Source organism: Amblyraja radiata, chromosome 11 (genome assembly GCF_010909765.2).
Source record: "Amblyraja radiata isolate CabotCenter1 chromosome 11, sAmbRad1.1.pri, whole genome shotgun sequence".
Classification (NCBI taxonomy): domain Eukaryota; kingdom Metazoa; phylum Chordata; class Chondrichthyes; order Rajiformes; family Rajidae; genus Amblyraja; species Amblyraja radiata.
In genome coordinates this window covers 33,898,663-33,912,945 of record NC_045966.1, presented here as the reverse complement: position 1 = coordinate 33,912,945, position 14,283 = coordinate 33,898,663, and the positions used below count along the sequence as shown (strand labels likewise).

The 14,283-nt window shown below is 43.4% G+C and overlaps 1 non-coding gene across 1 annotated transcript; it reads right to left on the bottom strand.

The window, feature by feature from the left end:
- Positions 1 to 3,417: 3,417 nt before the first annotated feature.
- On the bottom strand, positions 3,418 to 3,489 carry trnad-guc. Its single transcript has one exon. It is a non-coding gene; the product is annotated as a tRNA-Asp (tRNA).
- Between the last annotated feature and the right edge of the window lie 10,794 nt (positions 3,490 to 14,283).

Below are 14,283 nucleotides of genomic sequence, written 5' to 3'. Positions count from 1 at the left end.
GAGCTATTCCAGTGTTTTGTGTCTATCTTCGGTTTAAACAAGCATCTGCAATTCCTTCCTGCACATGCTGGTTGAAAACATGCAGGCTTTATCTATTTGCAAACCCTGTCGAACTACAAATTATTGTTGTTATGTAAATTCATGTGGCAACATCTGCTCCTGTCTTGAAATCAACGACAAGGATTTTCTTGTGTTTTGCAACTCAAATATCAATTTAATAATTTGTCCCTATTAGAGCAACTATTTCAGCTGGGCAACCATATTTAATGAAATAAAGAAAGAAAAGGCAATTTATAACATGCAAGATAATTAAGGAGGTCAACATTTGAGAATAATTCAAAGGCCATAAGCTAATTGAAAACATAATTTGTTATTGTAAATAGCTTTAAACTTTCATCACTGTCACTCAAATGCCAAGTCTAGGTAACAGTTTCAAAGTGACTCCTTCATTTTTGTTACACATACACTGAACTTAAACTTGGTTATTATACTTAGTTAAGCCTTTATAAGCTATGTGAGTCAAGGCCTGTATAATTGTTAAATAAAGCACTGACTGGGGAGTGTGGGTAATGAAATATATTTCTTTGCCAACAACAGCGACATTGCTGATGGGTATGTACATAAGCCCAGCTTGTTTATTTTTTGAAATGCAGCTGTTTCAGAAAACCACTTTATTTAGTCCCCTCTGATTAATGGGCAGTGGAGACCACAGTAATGTAATGCATTAAAGAGGCTTTTAGTGTGGGTGCACATTACTGCAGGGAAATTAAGATTCAGCCATTACAATACAATGAAATCTTGATTCATGGTGAGTTTAAAACAAATCAGTTTAAGATGTTGTATCTACAAGTCCATATGCAAGTTACCATGCTGACAATATACCAATTTCAGCTTTAGGTTATGATTTTACCTTAAAGGCTATTTTTAACTGAAACGTTCAGCATATCACATCATAATGACAAAATAAGGTATCACATAACTGAGCACGTAAAATTGAGGAAAATCTTTCAAGCCTATTTCACCATGTTAAATCATAGCTGACCTGTGACCTAACTTATATTTATCATCTTTGTTGCATACCCCTTTTTATTATTAATAACATTAAAACTTAGAATTAGTCCAGGATTAACAGTTGTTCTTGGACGAGAGCTCTAAGGTTCTCATTATTCAGCCTACAGTATGCAGTCATAAACTACCTAACCGGTGCAAATGTTTGAAGAACCAAAAAACTACAGATGCTGATTTGTAAAAAAAAAAGACACAGGATGCTGGAGTAACTCCAGGTCAGACAGTATTTCTGGAGAACATGGACAGATGACATTTCAGGCCTGCACCCTTCTTCAGTGTGTGAGTGTCTGGAGAGAGGTGGGCCAGACAAAGCCTGGCAAGTAATACAGGTGGGGGAGGGAACAAATGCGAGAGTTCAAAATACAGAAGCTGTGAGACAAAAGGATTGAAGAGTTGAGAATTGTGAAGCTCAAGGAAGGAATGTTGGTGGAAGGGGAGGAGTTAAATAGGTGCAAGTCCAGGTGGGGAACAGGAACGAGGGTGGAGGGAGAATTGAAAATAAATGGGGGTGGGGGGTGGGTGGTGAGAAGAAGGGGGGGGGGGTGGTTTAGTTGCCTGAAGTTACCTATCTGTGTTCTCCTGAGATACTGCCTGACTCGCTAATTATCCAGCATTAATGTCCATACACAATCAGTTTCTCGCAAAGTACTATCAATGTTATCTTTTTTTCTCTGCTGATTAGAAGGGACTTTTTATGAAATCACCTTTATCTGATAGGTTTTCATGAATATACTGTACTGCAGGGACCACTGTTTCTCAGAGATTTATACTATTCAAACATGTTACTGTAGAAGGTCATTCATGGAAAACAGAACATATATCAGTAGGCTTTTCATTCCCTGTCCTTTGAACAGCTTTTGCTAATATCTATAACGTCCCTCAACTGGCCCAATGATAGATGGAAGAAAGATGAACAAGAATTAGAAATTGGCATTACAAAGACCACTTTAATATAATTTCCCCTTAATATTTAGAACAGTGTTGTGGAGGAGAGGGACCTAGGAGTTCAGGTGCATGGTTCCTTAAAGGTCGAGTCGCAGGTAGATAAGGTGGTCATAAAGGCTTTTGGCACATTGGCCTTCATCTGTCAGAGTATTGAGTATAGAAGTTGGGAGGTCATGTTGCAGTTGTGTAAGACGTTGGTGAGACCGCATTTAGAATATTATGTTCAGTTCCGGGCACCATGTTATAGGAAATATATTGTCAAGCTTGAAAGGGTTCAGAAAAGATATACAGGGATGTTGCCAGGACTAGAGGGTGTGAGCTATAGGAGAGGTTGAGTAGGCTGGGTCTCTATTCCTTGGCGCGCAGGAGGATGAGGACATTGGGGGGAAATTCTGGGGTGGGGGGGGGGGGGGGAACCTATGTAGCGGTAGATTTTCATATATTTCAGGTAATTAGTACCCTAGCTGCTATTTGGATGAGAATGGTTGAAGGGGGTGCCTTCTAAACGCATGCGAGCTCACTCACAGAGACCTTCAGAGCTTCTTCTCAGATATGGCTTAAAAACACAATCTTTTGATGAATAAATGCTTTATTGTTGATAGAAAACAGTGAGATGCATCCAAATTTCTTCCGACTTGTCACAACAATCTTCTTCGAACTCCAGCTTATTACTTTAGACATTAGAAAATTTCTTGTATCTCCGTAACACTGGCATGATCTGGCAAGTGGCCCGCATGATCCGCATGGTCCCGCATGATCCGCTTGATCCGCATGATCCGCTTGACCCGCATGATCCGCATGATCCGCATGATCCGCTTGACCCGCATGACCCGCATGACCCGCATGGTCCCGCATGATCCGCTTGATCCGCATGATCCGCTGATCCGCTTGACCCGCATGACCCGCGTGATCCGCATGATCCGCGTGATCCGCTGATCCGCATGATCCGCATGATCCGCATGATCCGCATGATCCGCATGGTCCCGATCCGCATGATCCGCATGGTCCCGCATGGTCCCGCATGATCCGCATGATCCGCATGATCCGCATGACCCGCATGACCCGCATGACCCGCATGATCCGCATGATCCCGTATGGTAGAAGGGTTAACCTTCCCCATCGTCTCTCCAAACTAATCTAAAAACAAAACTTCTGCGCAAGCATCTAAGCTCCAACACGCCCAAAAACACGTCATAAATCCCACCCACAATATAACGGGCAGTCTAAAATTTAAAGGCACATGCCATCATCAATGACATGCAAAACAGGAGAAATGGCCACTGCATACCGGCCCCTAATTGTTCCGAGTATATTACGAGGCAATTACTAATAAACATTAAAAAAAGTGGCCATAAAGGCTTAACATATATCAAAAGCAAAAGGTCAGGGAATAAAACCCTGTGGCTCCTCGTCGGGAAATTGAACCCCGGTCTACCGCGTGACAGGCGGGGATACTAACCACTATACTAACGAGGAAAAATTAGCATGCACTATATATCTGCAATCCAAATTCTTCATCGACTCTTCCATCTTCACTTTCGCCTTCTAGAAGCAAGCACAACTTGGTTATTAATCTTATTACAACAGTGGTTTTAGTTCAAAGTCGTATCGTGTATACCAAACCCTTAAAATCAGGCATGATACCCAGTATGTAGTCCAAAAGATAATAGTCCAAAGCTTTGACAGCATGAAACGTCTTCCTCCATGTCCGATCAACTCATTGATGTGTTGTAACAGTAATGTTGAAGTATGAAAAGCCTTCAAAAGAATAACAGGATCTTTAATAATAAAGTTCACCGTTAAGTTTGATTTAATGTCCGTGTCATTAGCAAATATTTCAAATCCCAACTCAAGCCTTGGCCATTCTCTATCCGGCTTGCAGAGCGATTTTAGTTCATTGATCCATTTCTTCTCGCTTAAGAAGTGGTTCACTGTCAATTCTCTGGAAACTTCATTCGCAGAATTTTCTTCTGTGTCAACATATTTCAGTTGTACCACATTAGTAACTCCCAATTTCCATTGGCAGATCGTCTTTGTCCAAATCCAACTCTCTGGTTTCTTTGACTCCATCATCTAGTGGAATGCTTTCACAATTGTTGCTGTTCCACTTCGAAAGTATAAATCCTCCCTTATTGCAAAGATAAGTCAGATGTTCTACTGGTAGAATTGCTTCCTGCTCAGTAGACATAGATTTTAAGCAATCATCCTTATAGAAATTATTCTTCAAAGAGATTCTTAATTCATTAAACTTAGTATTCTCGTCAAACTTGCGTTTCAAAGTCTGGGTACGTTGCTCTGCCATACTATGATTATTTGGCAGATTAACACTTTCTTGTTTGAAAGGCAAGTCCCCACACCAGTGTCCATCAGTTTTCACTGAGTAGTTCATAACATCCATGAACTTCAACTCTTCTTTTGACATCTCTTCAGATTCCTTGCTGGTACTTTCATTAGACTCATGATTGTATGGCTTCATCACCAACTTTTCTAATTCATCAGTAGACATTTGATTAACTAATGGCAGGACAGTTCTTCTGATTTCCGATTTCGTGGTTCCTTTTCAAGGAGCCATAGATAACCCATCCAAGTCGGGTTTACGTAGCATACGGTCCTTCACCTTGGATCCTAACAATCTGTATAGGTTCCAAAGCCTTCAAAACATTTGTTCCAATAAGTAGATCAACACTAGAATTTATTTCAGATATCTTGACATCCTTCAGGCAAGGCCATTGTTGTCTTGTCAGGCAAGTATTCCTTGGTATATTCTGACGACCAACAGGCATAGTTCCATGCGTAAACACTTCAGATATTGGTGTGAAATTATCTTCATCCAAACTGGATATCTCCATACTCGTAATGCAATGAGTCATGCTCTCTTTATCTTTGGCCATGGTATGTAATCGAATCTTAGTCTCTTCTGTAATATTCAATCTTCTCGTCAGGCTTTCTGCGCAACAGGTAGTCGAACTTCCGTGATCCAGAAAAGCATATGTTTGCAACACTGTATTCGTCTTACTGTTCCTTACCTGTACTGTTCCTTACCTGTACTGAAAAATTACAAGCTTCTACCCCGGCCCCAATATGAGCAGTTACTTGAGGCGAGGTGATAGCATTTCTAGTAGATGGCTTCTTGCCCTGTTCTGTTTGTTCCGGTTCATCTTCTTCTATTTGCTCTGGTAACTCATCATCCATTTCTTCCAGTTCTTCTTCTTCTTCTTCCCAATGCTCTGGTAGCTCTTCATAAATGTGAAATACTTCAGGATGATATTGTTTGCACTCATAACAAATTATAGGACTCTTTACAGTCTCTCACCATATGTCCTCTTTTCAAACATATATAACCATATAACAATTACAGCACGGAAACAGGCCATCTCGACCCTTCTAGTCCGTGCCGAACACGTATTCTCCCCTAGTCCCATATACCTGCGCTCAGACCATAACCCTCCATTCCTTTCCCGTCCATATAACTATCCAATTTATTTTTAAATAATAAAAACGAACCTGCCTCCACCACCTTCACTGGAAGCTCATTCCACACAGCCACCACTCTCTGAGTAAAGAAGTTCCCCCTCATGTTACCCCTAAACTTCTGTCCCTTAATTCTCAAGTCATGTCCCCTTGTTTGAATCTTCCCTACTCTCAGTGGGAAAAGCTTATCCACGTCAACTCTGTCTAACCCTCTCATCATTTTAAAGACCTCTATCAAGTCCCCCCTTAACTTTCTGCGCTCCAAAGAATAAAGCCCTAACTTGTTCAACCTTTCTCTGTAACTTAGTTGCTGAAACCCAGGCAACATTCTAGTAAATCTCCTCTGTACTCTCTCTATTTTGTTGACATCCTTCCTATAATTAGGCGACCAAAATTGTACACCATACTCCAGAATTGGCCTCATCAATGCCTTGTACAATTTAACATTACATCCCAACTTCTATACTCAATGCTCTGATTTATAAAGGCCAGCCCACCAAAAGCTTTCTTTACCACCCTATCTACATGAGATTCCACTTTCAGGGAACTGTGCACAGTTATTCCCAGATCCCTCTGTTCACATGCATTCTTCAATTCCCTACCATTTACCATGTACGTCCTATTTTGATTTGTCCTGCCAAGATGTAGCACCTCACACTTATCAGCATTAAACTCCATCTGCCATCTTTCAGCCCACTCTTCCAACTGGCATAAATCTCTCTGTAGACTTTGAAAATCTACTTCATTATCCACAACCCCACCTATCTTAGTATCATCTGCATACTTACTAATCCAATTTACCACACCATCATCCAGATCATTGATGTACATGACAAACAACAGTGGACCCAACACAGATCACTGTGGCACCCCACTAGTCACTGGCCTCCAACCTGACTAACAACCATCCACCATTACTCTCTGGCATCTCCCATTCAGCCACTGTTGAATCCATCTTGCTACTCCACCATTAATACCCAACCATTGAACCTTCTTACCCAACCTTCCGTGAGGAACCTTGTCAAAGGCCTTACTGAAGTCCATATATACAACATCCACTGCTTTACCCTCATCAATTTCCCAAGTAACCTCTTCAAAAAATTCAAGAAGATTAGTCAAACATGACCTTCCAGGCACAAATCCATGTTGACTGTTCCTAATCAGACCCTGTTTATCCAGATGCTTATATATATTATCTCTAAGTATCCTTTCCATTAATTTGCCCACCACTGACGTCAAACTAACAGGTCTATAATTGCTAGGTTTACTCTTAGACCCCTTTTTAAACAATGGAACAACATGCGCAGTACGCCAATCCTCCGGTACTATTCCCGTTTCTAATGAGACATTTGAAATATTTCTGTCATAGCCCCTGCTATTTCTACACTAACTTCCCTCAATGTCCTTGGGAATATCCTGTCCGGACCTGGAGACTTATCCACTTTTATATTTCTCAAAAGTGTCAGTACTTCCTCTTCTTTGAATCTCATAGTTTCCATAGCTACTCTACTTGTTTCCCTTACCTCACATAATTCAATATCCTTCTCCTTGGCGAATACCGAAGAAAAGAAATTGTTCAATATCTCCCCCATCTCTTTTGGCTCTGCAGATAGCTGTCCACTCTGACTCTCTAATGGACCAATTTTATCCCTCGTTATCCTTTTGCTATTAATATAGCTGTAGAAACCCTTTGGATTTACTTTCACCTTACTTGCCAAAGCAACCTCATATCTTCTTTTAGCTTTTCTAATTTCTTTCTTAAGATTCTTTTTACATTCTTTATACTCCTCAAGCACCTCATTTACTCCATGCTGCCTATAATTATTGTAGATCTCTCTCTTTTTCCGAACCAAGTGTCCAATTTCCCTTGAAAACCATGGCTCTTTCCAATTTTTACTATTTCCTTTCAACCGAACAGGGACATAAAGATTCTGTACTCTTAAAATTTCGCCTTTAAATGTCCTCCATTTCTCTTCCACATCTTTCCCATAAAACAAACTGTCCCAATTTACTCCTTTTAAATCCTTTCGCATCTCCTCAAAGTTAGCCTTTCTCCAATCAAAAATCTCAACCCTAGGTCCAGTTCTGACCCTCTCCATAATGATATTGAAACTAATGGTATCGTGATCACTGGTCCCGAACTGTTCCCCAACGCATACCTCTGCCACCTGACCCGTCTCATTTCCTAACAGGAGGTCCAGCACTGCCCCTTCTCTAGTAGGTACTTCTATGTATTGCTGCAAAAAACTATCCTGCACACATTTTACAAACTCCAACCCATCCAGCCCATTTACAGAATGTGTTTCCCAGTCTATGTGTGGAAAATTGAAATCTCCCACAATCACTACCTTGTGCTTACTACTAATATCTGCAATCTCCTTACATATTTGCTCTTCCAATTCTCGCTGCCCATTTGGCGGTCTATAATACACCCCTATAAGTGTTGATACCCCTTTCCCATTTCTCAGTTCCACCCAAATAGCCTCCCTAGAGGAGCCCTCTAATCTATCCTGCCAAAGCACTGCTGTAATATCTTCCCTGATAAGCAATGCAACACCTCCACCTCTTGCACCTCCAATTCTATCACACCTGAAGCAACGAAATCCTGGACTATTTAGTTTCCAATCACAGCCCTCCTGCAACCATGTTTCACTGATCGCCACAACATCATACTTCCAGGTGTCAATCCAGGCTCTAAGTTCATCCACCTTTCTTACAATGCTCCTAGAATTAAAATATACACATTTAAGAAACCCACCCTCTCTTATTCTCTGTTTGTTGTCTTTTTCTTCTCTCTCCCCGACATTTTGGGTCAGAGTGCTACCATTCTCTGCCTCCTGCCTCACACACTGACTGCTAGCTTTCCCAATTTGAGTCCCTCCCCCCAACCATACTAGTTTAAAGTCTCCCCAGTAGCCTTTGCAAATCTCCCCGCCAGGATATTGGTCCCCCTCGAGTTCAAGTGCAACCCGTCCTTTCTGTACAGGTCGCACGTTCCCCAAAAGAGGTCCCAATGATCCAGAAACTTGAATCCATACCCACTGCACCAGTCCCTCATCCACTCATTTATCCTCCACCTCGCTCCATTCCCACTCTCACTGTCGCGTGGCAGTAATCCTGAGATTGTTACCTTTGCAGTCCTTCTCCTTAACTCTCTACCTAACTCCCTAAATTCTTCTTTCAGGACCTCTTCTCTTTTTTTACCTATGTCGTTGGTACCTATATGTACCACAACCTCAGGCTCCTCTCCCTCCCATTTCAGGATTTCTTGGACACGTTCAGACACATCCCTGACCCTGGCACCAGGGAGGCAAACTACCATCCGGGTATCCTGTCTGCGTCCACAGAATCACCTATCCGACCCCCTGACTATAGAGTCCCCTATTACAATTGCCCTCCTCTTATTTTCCTTACCCTTCTGAGCAACAGGACCGGTCTTTGTGTCAGAGGCCCGGCCGCTGTCGCTGCCCCCAGGTAGGCTGTCTCCCCCACCCTTACTCAAACATGAGTACTTATTTTCAAGGTGTACAGCCACCGGGGTACTCACCAGTCCCTGCCTCTGCCCATTGCCCTTCCTAACTGTGACCCAATTTTCTGTCTCCCGTGGTCTTGGAGTAACCACCTCCCTGTAACTCCTTTCTATGACCTCCTCGCTCTCCCTGAGCAGACAGAGGTCATCGAGTTGCTGCTCCAGGTTCCTGACACGGTCCCTTAGGAGCCAAAACAGATTATCTTTTCTTCCAAGAAATCCATCTTGTCTTCTTATTCTTTCATCTTGAAACTTCGACACCATCTTATGGTGTGACCAACTTAATCGCGTAATAAACAAAATACTATTTTCTACATGCTCTAACATGTTCCGTACTTCCCTGTCCAAGAATTCCACCAGGTCTGGTAGCCTGGCTACTTGTCTCCTTTCATCTCTAATTTTGCCTGCTTCATCTCTCCACTTTTCTCTCAGTCTTCTGGGCAACTTGCTCAAGATGATTCTAGTATTACGCACAAGATTCATTTCTTCCATGTGGCCGAGATTTCTCATTGAGCTGCAGCAATCTCTCAGAAATATTGCATAATCATTCAATGCCTCCCCATCTTCCGGTTTGATTCCTTTCCAAGCATGGGCCTTCTCCATGTAAGCGTTAGCAATCCTCTGTTCATCACCAAAACGTTCTTCAAGTAATCTTCTTGCCTTTTTATAGCCATGGCTGCCTTGCTCCTTCTGACAACTTTCTACAAGTACTTTCGCACTTCCACGTGTACTTCACCAGAAATCGTAAGCGCTCCTTCTCATTCTTAACTTTCGTTTCTAATAGTTCTTCTAATGCCTTTACGAAAGTTTCATACTGCAAAGGATCTCCACCATACGTAGAAATTTCTACTGGTGGTAGAATGAGAGAGGTATTTTGTCGAGCTATGATCTCGTTGAATTCAGATTGCCTATTCAACAGTGCCAATAATCCATCCTGATAACTCTGGCTTGGCTCCACCTGTTGATAAACAGGTCTTTGGCTTGCTCGAGCCTGTGCACCAGGCCTCGAAAAAGCGTGGTCCGTTATTCGTTTGTCTCGAGCATTCAAAGACGCTCCAAGGGTAATTGGCTTTGATCTAGCACTCATTTGCTGAGATGAAGTTTCACCCATCTTACTTTGTTCCAATGGGTTTTTAAAGCCTAGAAATTCGATGGACCTCGATTGTGGAATTGATCCAACTGCTAACTCATTTTGAGCAGTTTTTCTTCTTGGTCCAGAGCTCATCGTCCTTGATGATCTAGAGCTGCACCTTGACCCCTCATTTTCCAGTATCTCCTTCTTTGCTTTGGCCACTGCCATCTTTGTGTCTAATTCCAGTTGTTCTTTACGTCACCTCATCTCATCTTCTTGTCGCATCATCTCATTTTGTTGTCGCATCATCTGTCGCGTCATCTGTCGCATCATCTGTTCTTGCTGTCGCGTTATCTGTTCTTTCTGTCGTCTCATGGCTTCTTTTTGTCGCCTCATGACTTCTTGATCTCGCTCGATCTCATGTTTCTTCTTCATGGCATCCGCTTCTATTGAGAGAGCAGCTAGCTCAGCTTTAGCTCCCAATCGAGCAGAAGCCCTCGAAACCGAACTGGCTGAAGAACCAGATTTATATCCTGAACTATCTGAGCTGCTACTGCAGCCTCTGCTGCTGCTGTCAGCTTTTTTGGCCGCAGACTTTGCAGGCAGTAATGAAGGCGTGGCCTTTGCCATTCGTAGTTAGGCTACAGGGGTCTTCAACTGAGGCTCTTCATCACTTGAAGATTCTTCGGTACTTTCAGAATCGGACTCGCTGTCCGAGCTGGTACTGGCCTTCTTGGCCGCAGGCTTCTGAGCGGCAGCAGCCACCTTAGCCAGCGTGGGGTCTGCTTTCCTCTGTGCAATTGTTGTGGCAGGTTTTAGGGTTGCCTCTTCAGCACTACTGTCTGAGTCTGAAGAAGGGTTTCGGCCCGAAACGTCGCCTATTTCCTTCGCTCCATAGATGCTGCTGCACCCGCTGAGTTTCTCCAGCATTTTTGTGTACCTTCGATCTTCCAGCATCTGCAGTTCCTTCTTGAACACTACTGTCTGAGTTGTCTTCTGACAAGTCACTGATTTCCATTTACTCACTCCTGCGGCTAGTTTCTTCTCGGTCACGCCTGCTTTTCCATTCTGAACTTTGGGACGTGGTACAGCACTGTACGAACCTTATTGTGCCTTTACTGTTGCAGGAGACTCATCATCTGAACTGTCAGACTCTTTACTGCTTGAATTTTCATCTTCCATTCTGGCATCTTGTTGCTTCGCACTTCCAGCTACTAAGCTCGTAACTTGTGACATAATTTCAGATAACCACTTCTTTCCCACCACTGGGTGTGTCTTCTGGTTTCTTCCCGAGACGGCTGTGAACACAGCTGTACATTCTGTTTCTTTGCAACCTCTTCGCAGAGGTTCCATAGTTGGCTCATATTAGATTTCACCTTGATCACGTTCTGTTCTGATTCCATTATTTTTTTCTGTGTATTAATGAATCTGTTAACCTGTAACCATAATGTGTTTCTCTCTCTCTTGGTTTCCCTCAAGCAGGCAGTATGTGTATTATCCGTTTATTTAAGTTGTCTGGGTCTTTCTTTACCACCACGTGGTTCATCTGCCGTAGCTCTTTCTTCATCTTCTAATCCATGATTTTAAAGAGGTCTTGGCGGATTGCCAAGTCTTTAAATTAATCGAACAAAAGTCTCTGCTTGAACTTGTGGCTCTATTTTGTCAACATTTCTTTCAAAACCATAACATCTCTCTAACTCCAGGTGCAAAAAGATGATGCTAATTCAAATGGAATGCGCTTATCACAAGCGATTCAAAACAATCCAAGGTCGGTCTGCATTCCCCAGACAAGCTGGAGAAAACACCTTCTGGTGGCTCTGTTGCAGAAGTCTTTTAAAATAAGGCTGTGATTTCAATTCAAAGAGTAATAATCAATTTGTACTCACAAATCCAATGATACCTCTTCAGATAAGTCTCGATTCTGTCGGTAGTCCGCAAGGCTTCATCTGGTCGAGATCTAGTTCCTCCTGGAACCACTTTCTACTGGCTAAAACCTCTCCGAGAATCTTAGCCAATCTTTTGTCTTCATCTCTGGGACTTGTTTTGCTCCTGTGACGGAGGTCTTCTTTGATTTAATCATCTGTCCCACTCTCTGGGACTGGTATCTAACCCCCCTGCCGAAGGTTCCCTTCTACTTAAGGTAGCGGCAGATTTTCATATCTTTCAGGTAATTAGCACCCTAGCCGCTATTTGGATGAGAATGGTTGAAGGGGGGTGTCATCTAAATGCATGCTCACTCACTCATAGAGACCTTCAGAGCTTCTTCTAAGATATGGCTTCAAAACAGTCTTTTGATGAATAAATGCTTTATTGTTGATAGAAAACTAGGAGATACATCCAAATTTCTTCCGACTCGTTACTACAATCTTCTTCGAACTCCAGCTTATTACTTTAGACATTAGAAAACTCTTCGTATCTCCGTAACACTAGCATGATCTGGCATGTGGCCCGCATGATCCGCTTGATCCGCATGGACCTTCCCCATCGTCTCTCCAAACTAATCTAAAAACGAAACTTCTGCGTAAGCATCTAAGCTCCAAACACGGCCAAAAACACGTCATAAATCCCACCCACAATATAACGGGCAGTCTAAAATTTAAAGGCACATGACATGCAAAACAGGCCAAATGGCCACTACAACCTGTCCTCCCCATGTTTTGAAAGGTGGGGGACAATCTCCCCCCATGTTTTGTGAAACATGGTGCAGCAAAACTGCCACCACAGCCTCCGAAGTCAGCCAGCTCCATGATGGTAAGACCACAGGCTCTGTGACCGAAGCCTTCAAGATCGATTCCAGTTGGAGGAGGTCAGCTCCTAGAATCTAGCATCCCGGGACTATCTGCAGTTCCCAGGTCGCCTGCGTGCCCCGGGACTAGCTGTAGCGCCCAGGTCAGCTCGCCTGCTTCGGGACTAGCTGTAGCGCCCAGGTTGTGTGTGCCTCGGGACTGGCTGTGCAGGTTTCTAGGTTAAGTGCTTCAGTAAATTGTAAATTGTCCCTCGTGTGTCGGATGGTGCTAGTGTACGGGGTGATTGCTGGTCAGTGCGGAAACAGTAGGCCAAAGGACATGCGCGCCCAGGTCGTCTCGCCTGCCCCAGGACTGGCTGTAGCGCCCAGGTCGGCTGGCAGGTCTGGCAATAGTGCCCAGGTAGCCTGTGTGCCCCAGGACTGGCTGCAGTTCTCAGATCAGCTGGTTTTCCCTAGATCTGGCCGGAGCACCCAGGTTGCCCACGTGCCCCGGGACTGGCTGCAGTTCCCAGGTCGCAAAAACTAATTGAACAAAAATTGCACCTTGATTTTGGGTTACGGGCCAGATTCGGCCCATGGGCCGTAGGTTGCCGACCACTGTCCTAGATGTCAGACTTCATTGCGTCCCTCCCCTCCCCATGTTTTAAAAGCGATTTCCGCCCATAGGTGAGGGGTGATCTTATAGAGGTGTACAAAATCATGAGAGGAATACATTGGGTAGATACACAGAGTCTCTTGCCCAGAGTAGGGGAATTGAGGACCAGAGGACATAGGTTCAAGGTGAAGGTGATAAGATTTAATAGGAATCCAAGGGGTGACATTTTCACACAGAGGGTGGTGGGTGTCTGGAACACCCTGCCAGAGGAGGTAATTGAGGCTGGGACTATCCCATTGTTTAAGAAACAGTTAGACAGGTACATGGATAGGACAGGTTTGGTGATTATGGACCAAGCGCGGGCAGGTGGGACTAGTGTAGCTGGGACAATGTTCGCCGGTATGGGCAAGTTGGGCCGAAGGGCCTGTTTCCACACTGTAGCACTTTATGACTATAACAAAATCAATCAAATTATGCCTTAACCTTCTGGTGCATGGAATGCAGCCCTTGTTTTTACAGGCTTTACATCCTTCCTTGGTTATGGTCAGCATTAATTACTCACAGCAGTCTGGGCCTGGTCCAAACAGTCTGTATATATTATACCCCAGAAAACTGGATATAAAGATTAAAAGTATTTTAGCCATTTTCTGTCCGGACCGAAACATCACCTTTTCCTTTGCTCCATAGATGCTGCCTCACCCGCTGAGTTTCTCCAGCATTTTTGTCTACCATGCCATTTTCTGTGCTTTGTCCATTAGTTTTCAATGATCTTTACATCGGAATCCTCAATCCTCCACTATGGTCTTGCTTTTTCTTTCCATTTCAACAGTGTTCTGTTTTATCCTTTGAGGCCCAAA